Raw genomic sequence first — 13,748 nt, 5'->3', positions numbered from 1 at the left:
ATATGAAGAAAGTGATTCATTTGTTACAACATGTTCTGAAATTGGATTTGACTATATAACCAAATATTGTTTTATAGGGGAATGGAAAAAGTGGTCTCATGGTTTGCAAGATGTATGAGATTAGATTTGATCGTATGACCAAATGAAACAAGAATGGGAGATTCTTGGATGCTAGCATTGATAACAAAATGAAAGATTTGACCATATGGCCAATTTTTATTTTTTATAGTGGAATGGACAAAGTGGGTAATTTGTGGTAAAATGATATGATATTTATATATAAACATATAGATAGAAAGTTGTGAAAATTTGAAATGAAAGAAATGGTTTATGAAAATAAAGTGGTTCATTTGTTGCATTACAAGTTTTGACCACATGGTGAAACTTCTTATAAATATAGTAGGTAATCAAGGAGTTCCAAGTAGAACATGGTCTTTCTTTTTGGAGATTATATAGAAGATATTTGTCTTAGAAGATTTTTCAGGATCAATTCCCAAAAAAGTGGTTTGTTTGTTGCAAGACAAGATTTGACCACATGGCCAAATTATAGAAAGGAAGGAATTCTAAGTAGAAACTAATCTTTCCTTTTGGAAATAAGTAAGGGTTGATAATATAAGAAATCATTTGACCAAATGGCGAAAATTCATTCTTGTAGTAAAGTGAACAAAGTGATTGGTTTGTTGTAAGATATTGTGATACTACAAGAGTCCTTATTTTGGCCAAGAGATGAGGCCAAATCTTAGATTGTATTGAATAAATAACAAAAAGTACTTCTTATATTGTAAGAAATTTTTTTACCATATGGTCTAATCTATAGATTGATGAAAGATCATGATATATGTTGTTAGAATATCAAATTACATCCTATGGTAAAATCATATTGAGTATTAGTAAGTATTGTATGGCCATATGCTTATTGCAAAATTATAAAGAATGTAACCATAAAATCTTATGGAAATGCTTTTACTATGAAAATATAGTATAATAAAAAGTTTTATATAGTAAACTATAATATGATGTATAAGAACTTGATAAAAATGCTTTAATATTACTAAAGGATACAAAAAATATAAGGCTAGATTTAGCCTTGAGGCGAAACCTTAAGGTATATAGCATCACACAATAGAAAGAAAGGTTAGTATTTTGAAAGCACTCATTAATGAAAGCATGGCACAAACCATTTATTCCATATTCACATCCAAGAGAGTTTTTTCAACATTACACAAATCATATATTTCATATTTACAGCAAAGAGAGTATTTTCAACAGTGCAAGAAATCATGTTTTTCATATTCACAGCAAAGAAGCTATCATTTGCAAGATAGTGGGAATCAAAAAAGACAAGCACTCCAGAAGATCAATCAAGCAATTGAGAATAAGAAGAAGACATTGAATTTTCAAGAGTGAGTGGCTAATCTCATTGCTACAGAAATAAAGATTCATTTAATTTTCGTACATGATTCATATTTTAAAAATGCTTGTGATATTTGATCTTAATATTATTCAATACTAATCATACGAAAGAGTAGTAGTGTGATTTGGAGTGATTGTATGGATTGAAATTATCAAAATCAATGTAATTTAACTCAAAATCAGAAATGAAGTAAGGAAGAGTTGAAAACATATTGTAATTAGTAGAAGTAAGCAATTTGTGTCAACGTAACAAAAATCACCCGTGAAGTAGAGCAAACATATTGTGGAGTGGTAATCATTCACTGCCATATTGAATTGCTGAACCCTTAGAGCAAGATTTCTGATTTGAAGATGCAGATAGTTTTGGTCACAATACCCTGATTCGAACCAGAATTTGCACTGCACAATCTATTTCAGCTTAAGAAAATGAAATAGTGGAGAGCAGTCAGAGAAGAGCAAGGGGATAGAACTGCCAAAGATTAGGGCCGCAAAACTTGTAGTAAGAGAGGGACAACAGGAGCAGAGATAAAAACACAGAGGATCAAATATGCAAAACCTGCAACTGTAAAAACACAACATAGAAAACACTCAGGTTAGAGAGTTGCGTGGAAGAGAGAGGGAGGGGAAGAGAAACTCGTTTTGAAAAACATCATAATTAGCTGTAAAGACCAATCTCGTAAAAGGGATCATTTAATGTATCACGCTATTCAAATTACCATAACTTGTTACGGAATATGAGTAGATTTAGATCTTATTTTACGGAATACGAGTAGATTTAGATCTTATTTTTGTAACTATTTTTTGATTTCTTTAAATATTTCAAGTCATAATTTTTTCAAAAATCACATAATGGCTATACTATCGCCCGTCAGGGTCTATCGACATCCCCCGGACCCCGTCGTTGGGGGCATTGCCCCCGAACCCCCACTTAGGGTGCTGCCCCCAAACCCCCACCAAGGGGCACTATCCCCCAAACCCCCACCAAGGGCACTACCCCTTGAACCCCCACCAGGGGGTGTTGCCTCCCAAACCCCCATCAAGGGTGCTACCCCTCAAACCCCCCATTAGGAGCATTGCCCCCAAATCCCTACAAGAGGCACTATCCCCAAACCCCAACTGGGGGCATTGCTCCCAAACCTCCACCAAGGAGGATGTTGCTCTCAAACTCTCATCAGGGGCATTTCTCCTAGACCCGCTCCTTCCCCCTCGCCCCTCCTTAAGAACCCACCATTGGGATATTGCCCCTATTTTCACAACTAGAGATTTTGCCTACATACTCTCTATCCTACCCCCTCCTAGAGATTCTACTCTCGAACTATCACTAAGGTGGCTTTAAAATCCTCAATGATATTACACATTATATATTAGACACATTAAATATACATAATCTTACAAAATATGATTTGATATATTTTAATTATATTTATTAATTATTATATTATTTAATTAATATATATTTATAAATATATTTTGATACTATATTCTATAATATGCACATAGTACGATATACTAGGATAACATGATTTAGACTAAAATAGTATAACTTAAAAATAAAATGTAATATGAGACATTTTACTATTATGAATAAGTAGGTGGTATAAGATTCGTAAATATTTAACCATGATAAAAATTATATTTCCTTCTCAAATAGCTTCTAATTGATGTTGAAATTTCCTCGATCTTTATAGCTTGGTGTCATAGGAAATGAAATCTCTTATTCTTTAGAGGTCCTTATGGTTTCAACATTTAAGCATGTCAAAGTTTCTCATAAAATATATTTATTCTTGTTGTCATGTGGAATACATGAAATAAAGGTTTTGATCATTTGATCAAATATTTTCTAATGGAGATCACAGAGATTATTTATCCTTGTTGACATACAATAAAGGCTTTGACCATTTGGCTAAATCTTACTCTATGGACATCACAAACAATTATTATCCTTGCTATCATCTAGGTTACATACAATATATGTTTTGACCATATGGCTAAATCTTTTCTTGTGGACATCACAAAGAATTTTAATCTTAAGTCTTGTGTAAAATACTTGCAATAAAGGCTTTGACCATCTAGCTAAATCTTTTTCTATAAAGATCACAATGAACTTTTGTCCTTCTTGTATGTATTTTGCTTGAGGTTTTGACCATCTGGCTAAATATTTTTCTATGGAGACCACAATGAACTTTTATCCTTTTTGTCATGTGAAATACATAGAGCAAAGGTTTCAATCATTTGACTATGTTTTCTCCTATGGGGATCACAAAGAATTTATATATTTGCTATGGTATTAAATACATACAATAGATTTTCGACCAGGTGGCTAGATCTTTTCCTATGTACATTATAAAGAATTTTAATCATTGTTCTCGTGTTGAATAGATATAGTACAAGTTTTGAATATCTGCTATATCTTTTTCCAATGAGAACAAACAACATTGAAGTTTTTTCCTACTCAAAGAGTAGCTAATAAAATAAAGTAAAATCAATGGCAACTAAAAATACTAGAAGAAACTTTTCTTCTTTACTTTAGGGCATAGTTCATGAGAAAGTCTATTTTTGGCCATATGGTCAAATCTATCCCCTTTCTGTACGATGTTTCCATTAATACTTTTTATTATGGATGTTGGACTCATTCGATTTAATGTTTCAGTGCTTTTTTCATTTCAATGAAATTTGATACTTCATTCTATTTAGCAATTTCATTACTATTTTCTTCTTTATGAGAGGTGACAACATACAAATTATAAAATCTATATTTTTTCACTTGTACACACATCATGAATAACGAATTTTATTTTAGAGAAACTGTGAATTCGCTAGTTGATCATGAGATTATTGCGCTTGGGAGAGTGAATGCAATGCATCCAAATGAGACATGCCATGGAGAAACACTTGAAGATGGATATATTTTAGTGGCTATTGATAAATGTCTAAATGTAGCAGCATATTTACTTTTCCCAACAATTAACACAATGAAGGTTCATGAAGCTATAGGTGGTTTTGCAAAATGGGAAAAGAAAGATGTGGTGGTTGTTTCAAACTCAATAACAATTCATGAGGAAGGAGATGATTACGAATCAAACCATGTCCTACCTTCTGAGGATATTGATGTGCTTAGCATTCGTGAAAGTTGGAGAGAAGGTAGAGTGATGCTATGGATAGAAGGCAACACAATGTGTGTTGGGACAGGGGTTATATTATTGGCTTTTCCATATGATGTGATAAACTTTGAATTGCTAGGAGAAGAGGATGTTGGTGTGGTGGTAGATAAAGCGCTTGATCAAACCACAAGAACATACATAAATGACAACCTCCACTGTGTCACTTTGGAAAGATGGCCAATTAAACAAGTCACCTTTGATGATGGAACACCACTGCTACAACAACAATCATACATGCAATTTATCTCTACAAGTGCTTGTGCCAAAAACATGGAAGATACCAATGAAGATTTTGTTTCTACAAAAAAATCCATTTTTGTTCAAAAGAGATCATATTGTATGGTCAATAGAAAGCCTCGAATTATTGCCCCTAAAGGTGCAAACTTGAGGACTTCTATGAACTCCATTTCACAGGTTTCCATGATTGATTGTTGCCAAGAAAAGTGTTGCAAGTTTGCTAATAGAGAACCAATGCAAAAATTAAGTAAATACTTTTGGGGATTGCAATTTGAAGACTGCACAAACTATATTTATGACAAGTTTGAATCATCATGCAGGATTGATTGCTTGGGAGTAAGGAAGTACAGCTTCATCTTCAATGGACAAGTGGTATGTGGAAGGGCATGGTATGAGATTCATGGAATCCCAAAGACATCTTTTTACATGTACAAAACACAATTTGAGCATGGCATGACGAGGGCAATGCATGGAAACAAGGGGGTAATAAGAGCAGTTTGGGATCACACAGAGATGGGAAGAGCCATCCTTAGAGACTTTGTTAAGAAGAATGCAGAGCAAATGCCACACAAGAGTAGAACAATGCAAGATGGATCAAGGGAGACACAATTGGTCATCCCAGATGTTTAGAAGCAGGTAGATATATGGGTAGAAGTAAATAAAACATTGAATGGTTTAGATGTAAACAAATGTCCTTGTCCACCTTCAATAGTATTTGGAACATAAAGTTTAATCATGTAACCTTAACAAAGACAAGTGTCTTCTTCGAATGTAGTATCTACTCAGAGATCAAAGAGCAACTTGCAGCAACAAAGTGTCTTCAAGAGCGAAATGTGCTTCTAAAAAAGTATTAATGTCACATGCTACAACAACAAAGTTATCGAAACATATACTACAATTGGCACTTGGCCTCAGCATTAGATCTAGATAAAAACTTGTGCATCATATATAATAAAATGGACCAGCAAAAGATAGCTATCCCTAGGTTAAGGCTTTGATCAAAAGAGACTAAAATATCTACTCAACTACCAGTTTCTTTAATAGGCATGATAACACATGGACATGGAGAAGGCAGATATGGACATTTCTCACTTGATCTATGGCCTCACGATCCTAACTTCACAATTGCCTCATTGCAATTGTGCTTTAGGAACTTGGAGCGACTACACAGGCATGCAAATGATGATCTACAAGTAGATGGAATGCCGAGATCAATCACTGTGCTACTAAATGCCCTCAACTCAAAAAAAGCACTAGACCACCATCAAGGTGTTGCACAAAATAAATCTTGCATGGAAGATAATACACCACAAGATGGCCATCATCATTTCAAACGATTGCTAGAAAACTTACTACTTCAACTTGATAATTGCGGATCAGAAAATAAAAATCTCTATCTCTTTGCATATCTATCATTGCTTGTTGCACAAGGAACATTCAAGATGATCCAGCTTGGGTTTCTCATGGTGGATCATACACATTAAGACATTGATGTAATGTTCAGAAAATTTTCAGAGGAGCTAAGGACGAGCATGACCTTCACTTTTCCACATCTTATGTAACATTTTTTATCATGTCAGATTACAAGTCCTACACCTTTCTTATTGACTTATCTACCTAACTTTAAGAGATACATTGAGGGATACTTGTGTGATTCCAAAGATACACTTGTTGGTCACTTAAAACCTCTTCAATTTGGTTTTACATGCAAGGAGATACACGTGTCATGCAATACAAGATGCATCCAAAGTCCCCATTCTGGTTACCAAGAGAAGGTGGCATTGAATTATGGAAGAGAGACCTTGCAAGAAAGCCTACTCTTCCAAAGGGTGTTTCAATGTTGCTGCCCATGTTTGAATACATTAAGGATCATCAAGAAGTAGTAAGTGGAGTTAAAGATTATTTCAAGTATTGGGAAAGATGGTCAAATGTACAAGGACCTGAAGTAGAGTTCACAAAGTTTATAACACCAGTGGTTGATTATTGGAAACATATGATCTACGCTCTTCAAACTCCAAATGTCCAAGAAGATTTATTTTTCATAGATTTTTGGCCAAGAACACAAAGTGATGTAACCAATATAGATGTAGATAATGCATATGACTTTATTGGATTTGAAGAGTTAAATTATCACTATTGTGGTCCTCTCATCAAATGACTCAAACATGCATTTGAACCAATGCTTAATGTTAAGATATATGACTTTGTGCTTGTTAGACCTTCAGATCCAGTATATCCAATATGGCTTGGTTTTGCACAAAGTGATGTGGCCAAAAACTTTAACAAGGTACATATACAATATTGGGCACCAATTTGTAGTCATCAAAATGCTACAAATGCATAGGTGTATTTTAATTGTTGGGATAAATATTGGATGTGCAACAAAAAAGATCTTGAACGATGGGAAACAATAAATAGCATTATCTTCTCTTGGATGACGAAAGGTACAAAATCTCCCAAAAATGTTAAAATTCCCCCAAAGATTGTATTGAAGGCCAAAGAGAGTCTACAAGAATCCATCGATTGAAGATTTTCAAGGATATTAAAACTAAGGTGTTTATTAGCACCACCTTTTTGAGCTTTTTTCAATCTCTTGGAAACAACCATAAGCAATAATATGTTCCATTGCATCAAGTTCCAAATTAATGAAATTCCCAAAATTCACAAAATCCATTTTGATTTGGAATTCCCATATTGACGGGAAATTCCCAAATTCCCGAATATGGAGTTTGAAGGAATTCCATGTGCATACTGATGCCTTTGTAGAAGGGTTAGGTGCATTCTTATGTCAAAAAGGCTCCTTGAAGCTATATTTTCTTATCTACTATGCAAGCCATAAGATCACTAATCAAGAAAGGAACTGCATAGTGATTGAGTTAGAGTTCCTGGCGATGGTGTTTGCCTTGGAAAAGTTTTGATACTGCATTCTATCGATGCACTTCAAGTTTTATGTGGAACGTGAGGCACTATCCTTCCTAATGAATAAGATAGATGTGAAAGGCCGAATGATGAGATAGCTTCTTTTGTTGTAGGAGTTTGACTTTGAAGTGGTTACCAAGCCTGGTCACTCCCATATTTTGGTCGATTATCTATTGCAAATCTCTCAGACTAAAGAAGAGGAGCGAGATGATCCAATCCTCCCTGATGCTTCCTTGTTTCTAGTGGAAACAGTAACTCCATGGTATGTAGACATTGCCAACCCCTACTACACAACGATACCCACTACTATCTCTAGCATTGAGAAAAACAAGCTTCTATTGGAATCAACCTCTTACACTCTAGTGGGTGGCACTTTGTACAAGAGAGGCAAAGATGAAGTGTTATGAAGATGTATTGTGGGAGATGAGATTGGAATATTACTGAGAGCATACCATGATGAGCCCTGTGGCAGACGCTTTAAGGGAGAATGGACAACCAAAAAGACCCTACTCGTAGGTTACTCATGGCCTATATTGCATAAAGATGCCTATGATTATTGCAAATGATGTGATGCTTGTCAGCATATGAGGAAGCCTACCAAATCTAATGTTATGCTACTACATCCCATCCTTCTCCTAAAGCCATTCGAGAAGTGGGGCATCAATTTTGTGGGCCCCATCGACCTACCAACAACTAGAAGGAAGAAAAACTAGTACATCCTGGTATGTACAAACTATGTGATGAAGTGGTGTGAAGCCAAAGCTCTCGAACGAGATGATGGCAATAGTGTGGCCATATTTTTATATGAGAATTTCATCATCACATTGGCAGTCCCTTAGAGCTACTCAATGACAGAGGTACTCACTTCCTAAATATGATTATGGAAGAGGTGATAGAGCTTTATAAGATATGCCATCGTAAGTCCACACCCTACTACCTTAGAGCTAATGGCCAAGTTGAAGTTATCAATTATATCCTTTGCTTGATCTTATAGGGACAATTGATGCACATCACTTGATTGGGACGATCAACTTACAAAGGCCCTCTGGGCATATAGAACTTCCCATAAAGCTACCATAGGACAAACACCTTTTCAGTTGGTATACGCCACAAAAGCGGTCTTCCATGTTGAGTTAGAGCTCCCCTCTTTGCGAGTGGCTATCACAAAACACTTGGGAGATGCTAAGTTACCTTCTTATTTGATCCAAAAAATGTGGCATGGATGGTTCTGACGAGTGGATCTCTAACCATTGAAGAAAAAACATACATGTTATGAGAGCAAAGGACTTTGGTCCCTGCCATGCAAACCTACTCTTCGATAAAAGGTGGAAGCACCCTCAAGAATAGGGTAAATAAAAAAACCAAAAAGGAAAAAAACAAAACTATTATGGGAGAAAACAAACAAATTCCCTGTCATAGCAAGCCTCGTTTCAAGAAAAGGTAGCAAACACCCGGGGACAAGAAGTTGGCTGTGAAAAAAGTGGCAACACCTCGTAGTCCAAACTAGCTGATTCCTCAATCAAAATTTCTAAGATATAGTTCCGAAGCTGCCTCCCTCGATGCATTATGTCTTATGACTCTATAGCACGTCTGACTCCTTTAGAGACGTAACCTCCTATATTCACAACAAGTTCTTGATTTTTTGGCTACCTCCCTAGGTATGCCTCTTCCTCAATAGACATTGTTCAACATCATGAACAAGTCTAAGCTGATATTCAGTGACAATCCCTTGAGTGATGTGAGCTTGCATCCTAACAAGATGGGGATGTGTGTATGGGCTACCTTTTGTATCTCTCGATTGAGTGTGAGATAAAGGGTGGGGTGAGTGACTAGTCTTTGCCCTTTAAATCCAAATGAGAGGTAAGATGTCTGAATGGAGCATTGCATGCATAGGTTGGACCTCTCAATGCACAAAGCATGATCTATTCCTATGCATGGCACTATAAGCCTCCCTAGCATTCCTTCATGCACTATCTGCCAGCACATGGCGAGATACACTACTACACCATCAATTTCGGACAAGGCATACAATCTTCACACGTGGCAGTGAGGATTACATCACTAGGTGTCAGGAATCGGGTTTTCCTCATATATCTATCAGTAGAGCATGAGACAAAGGGAGGATCAATGTGACTGATTTTTCCTTCAATCAACTCTAAGAGGTGAGGTTTGAGGAACATTATGATATTGGCACGCCATGTATGTTTATGTTTTTCTATGTACACACATGGACCTCTGCCATTACCACCTAGCACGTCACTTTGTTCTATGCACTGCACTGCAAGGCTCCCTAGCCTGCCTTCTTGCACCCATGCCAAATGGGTTGAGATACACTGATGCACCATCAATTGTACATGCCGGCATACTTCCTTTGCATCATTTCCCTTATCGATTTCTCAACCAAGTGTGAGCTATGGGTTTTTCTTCCTTCCCCTTTGAGTGATGTGAGTTGTGGTGCCAGGCAACTGATCTATCATTCTTACATGAGCACGTGTTGAGCTAAGTGTTCTATTCTTTGGCATCAACAACTTAACCAATTCTTCATCAACATCGCTACCTCCCTGGGTGCTATTGCATGGTCCCTACCCTGTTGAATGTGTGTTGTGGTGTGTCGTGATACCTCTTGTGATGGGGCCGACTCCTTCGACTCCCCGCGCATCGATGATGGTCCACATTGACCAACTAAATGAGCCAAGTATTTCTAACCCTATCTCTTGTGTTTATTTATGTGTATGACATGTCTTAAGTGTGGGGATGCAAGAGTGCAGGTCATCACGGTCACATGCTAGCCCACCCTGTTGAGTAGACAAACTAATCTGTTTAAGTTTTAAGTGTGGATATGGGCCCCTACGCATCTTGTTTGTATACATTTATGAACACACTACTACCTGATCTTTAAACGATACCTTGTTTTATTTATGCCATGTTGAGTCCCTTCCTCACCCACCCATCCTATTCTACCCCGCTATAGTCTTTCCTTACCCTTTAGCCTTTTTTCTCATTTTGCAGATCTTCTATGTGAACACACCTTATATTCCCCGAAATTGTAATTTGACCTTATAGCCTTGTTCATACCTTTGAACTTGAAACTTTTCCTTTTGATTGCCCTCTGTTCTGAGCAACGGTTCATCAATTCTTTGTTTTTTAAAAATGTTTGCGTGAATTGAACATGTTTCCATGCGAACATATATTTCTCATGCTGGAACTATAATCTCACATGATAACCCTAATCTTCCCCTTCTCTCAGACAATTTTTCTTTTTACATCCTATTTGTCTGATGTATGGATTGGCCGTTATTTATTTTTGCATGTTTGCAACTATTTTCTTATGCGATTCTTGCTCTTTTTCCATTTGAACACGCTCTTTTTGTCGAAATGGCATCCTTCTTTGATAGCCTCAAGTTGTTGGTCCCACTGACATTTTTTCTTTTTCCTCCCCATCATTTTGGCCCATAAATTTTTTGTTATTAATTTCTAATTGTGTTTTTCCATTATGTGTTTTTTATCTTTTTCCATGCAAAACGCATCGTTCTTCCATCAAAATCGCATTCTAACCTAACGAATCTATCGAACATCAAACACCGCTCCCTTGATGTTTTTTCTTTTTGTTACCCCTTGTTTCGACTGACGGATTGTCTCGAATTAATTTTAGTTTCGATTTTTGAGTATGTTTTTATGGTTTTTCCATGTGAACGTCCCTATTTCTCACCAGATCTGTGTTTTTTGACTTGATGGTTGTATCCATCTTCTCAACCTAGATGTTTTATTTTTTTGTTGCCTTCTATTTCGGCCAACAGATTTTTCATTATTAATTTTTTATTCCATTTTCGAGTGTATTTTTTTCATTTTTTCTAGTAAACGTCCTATCTCTTGGCTGTCAAATGTGTCATACAAGTGGTCCCCTCGATTTTCCCTATCACCCTATCCATTACTCCTTTTTTCTGCATGTTCATCAAATGCCCAAATCTTTCCAAATTAATGTTGTGTGTATTTTTTTTCGTTTCCCCTCGTATCCACGCGACCGCCTATTTTTCACCTTGAGACATGTGCTTCGGGTCTGACATGTGATGCTTCTCTCACCCTCATCCACTCCTAGCACTGCAAATTTTTTTACATTGTCCTACACATGAGCACAGGATGGAGGGGACCGAGCAGCCTTGCTTGTTTTTTTTTTTAACAAAGCAAAAACATTCCCTCCATTTCTCCTGCTTCAATTCTTTTCTTACTTTGAACAATCAAAAAAAACAAAAAACATTCCCTTCCCCCTAACCACTCAACCCTTTTCCTTCCCCCTCTCTTTCTCTTCTTCTTTCTTCCCTCTTTCTTTCTCTTTCTTCTCTCGCCTCCCCCTCACTCTCTCTCCCTGACACCTCTCCCCTCCGTGACTATCTCTTCTCTGTCCTCCCCTCTCTCCCTACGTCCCTTCCCACCTCCCCTCTCCCCCTTGCTTCTCCTTCTCCCCTCTTCTTCTTCCCTTCTCCCTTCCCCTTCTTCTCTTCTCCTTCTAACTTCTCCTCCCCTTCCTCCTCTCTCGCCTCCTTCCACCCTCCATGCCTTCCTCCTCTCTCCACCCTCCCTCTCTCCTTCCTTGTCGCTCCCAATGCCATCATCCACCATCCCAGGTTATTACAGACGCCGCCTTATTGGCCATTGCCGCTACTCCCTACCCATGCCCCCACCACCACCACCTTCTACCTCTATTCCACTTTCCTCTTGTGACATGCCGCCTTGTCCCACCGTTGTTCATTGTTCCCCCCCCCTCCGGCTGACCTCCCCCCAGGTGTACCACCCCCTCCACCTTTCCCCCTGTGCCATCGGCCCATTCGGGGCACCCAGCTACCTTGGCCTCTGCCAATGTGTCCCACCAACCGCGCCTCCGTGCCGGCACCATTGTCGCCATCGCACCCCCCATCCATCACTTACCTTCCAGGTGTCCCCCACCGTGTCCTTCCTTGCCCTATGCCCGTTGATCTTCTGCGCCTCACCTTTCGGTGTCCCTTGTCTATGCCCATTGTTCCTCACCTTGCTTGCACCCATTATTCTCCCCCACCCATTTCCATTATGCCCCACTTGCCCAAATTACCCTCCCCTCCCCCCATTTAACCTACCGTTAGCCCATCCCTATTGCTCCCCCGACCCCCATTTCCACTTAACCCGCCCATTCCCCTATTAACCCTCCCCATTACCCCCCCTGATACACCTACACTCATTACGCACTCAACACGGCATAGAAAGGTAACATGATATGTGAGAGCAAGGTATACTCTTGTATTATTCAATCAAAGAAATGGTATAACATACGCACATCCCAGGACTACACCTTTGTGACGCCACACATAAGAGGGTTCACCACTAGGTATAGGGAATCACATGTAGAGTGGAAACAAGGCAGGGCTTTGAGTCACTACTACTCCCTATATAGGTGTTTCTAGTGATAACGCCATGGTATAGCTACAAAGCCCTTGCACTCACCCCCGCTTACTAGATTTTTATCCTCAGCAATCCAAGGGTAGCATTTATTTGACTCATCCGGGGTCTTAACATAGCTTTTTCTAACAAGCTGGCCAGTGTTTGCCAGTCTAGGACATGGTTGGTGGGACGATTGCAGGGTCTTAACACAGTCTATACTATCAGACTAGTCAGTGTCTGCCACACTAGGACTTGGGGGTCTTAACAGAGTCTTTTCTAGCAAGCTGGTCAGTGTCTGCCCATCTAGACTTGGTAGGGCTCTGTTTGAGTTTATTAGTATTGGGGTTACCATGCAAGTCCACCCTCGACTCAATTACATTTGAGGAGTAGAGGCGTTGTGGGCCTATGATTGAGAATCGTTTGTTTGGAGAGGCTCAAGGGGCACTGGAAGGAGTAGTGGGGTCTTTGCCACGATCACGTGCCTCCACTTCTGAAAATCCAAGTGGCTTCCTTGAGGGGATGCCTACGCCACTTGCTCAGGTACTCGAGGTATCCTCTTTGTTCCCGGCATCGGAGGAATGCTTCTACTTAGAAGGTACCATTGGAATG

Source organism: Lygodium microphyllum, chromosome 24 (genome assembly GCF_053477565.2).
Source record: "Lygodium microphyllum isolate KBCC chromosome 24, Lygodium_microphyllum_v1.1.10, whole genome shotgun sequence".
Taxonomy (NCBI): domain Eukaryota; kingdom Viridiplantae; phylum Streptophyta; class Polypodiopsida; order Schizaeales; family Lygodiaceae; genus Lygodium; species Lygodium microphyllum.
The sequence above is the reverse complement of the archived record's forward strand: the minus strand, read 5'-3'. Positions refer to the sequence as shown.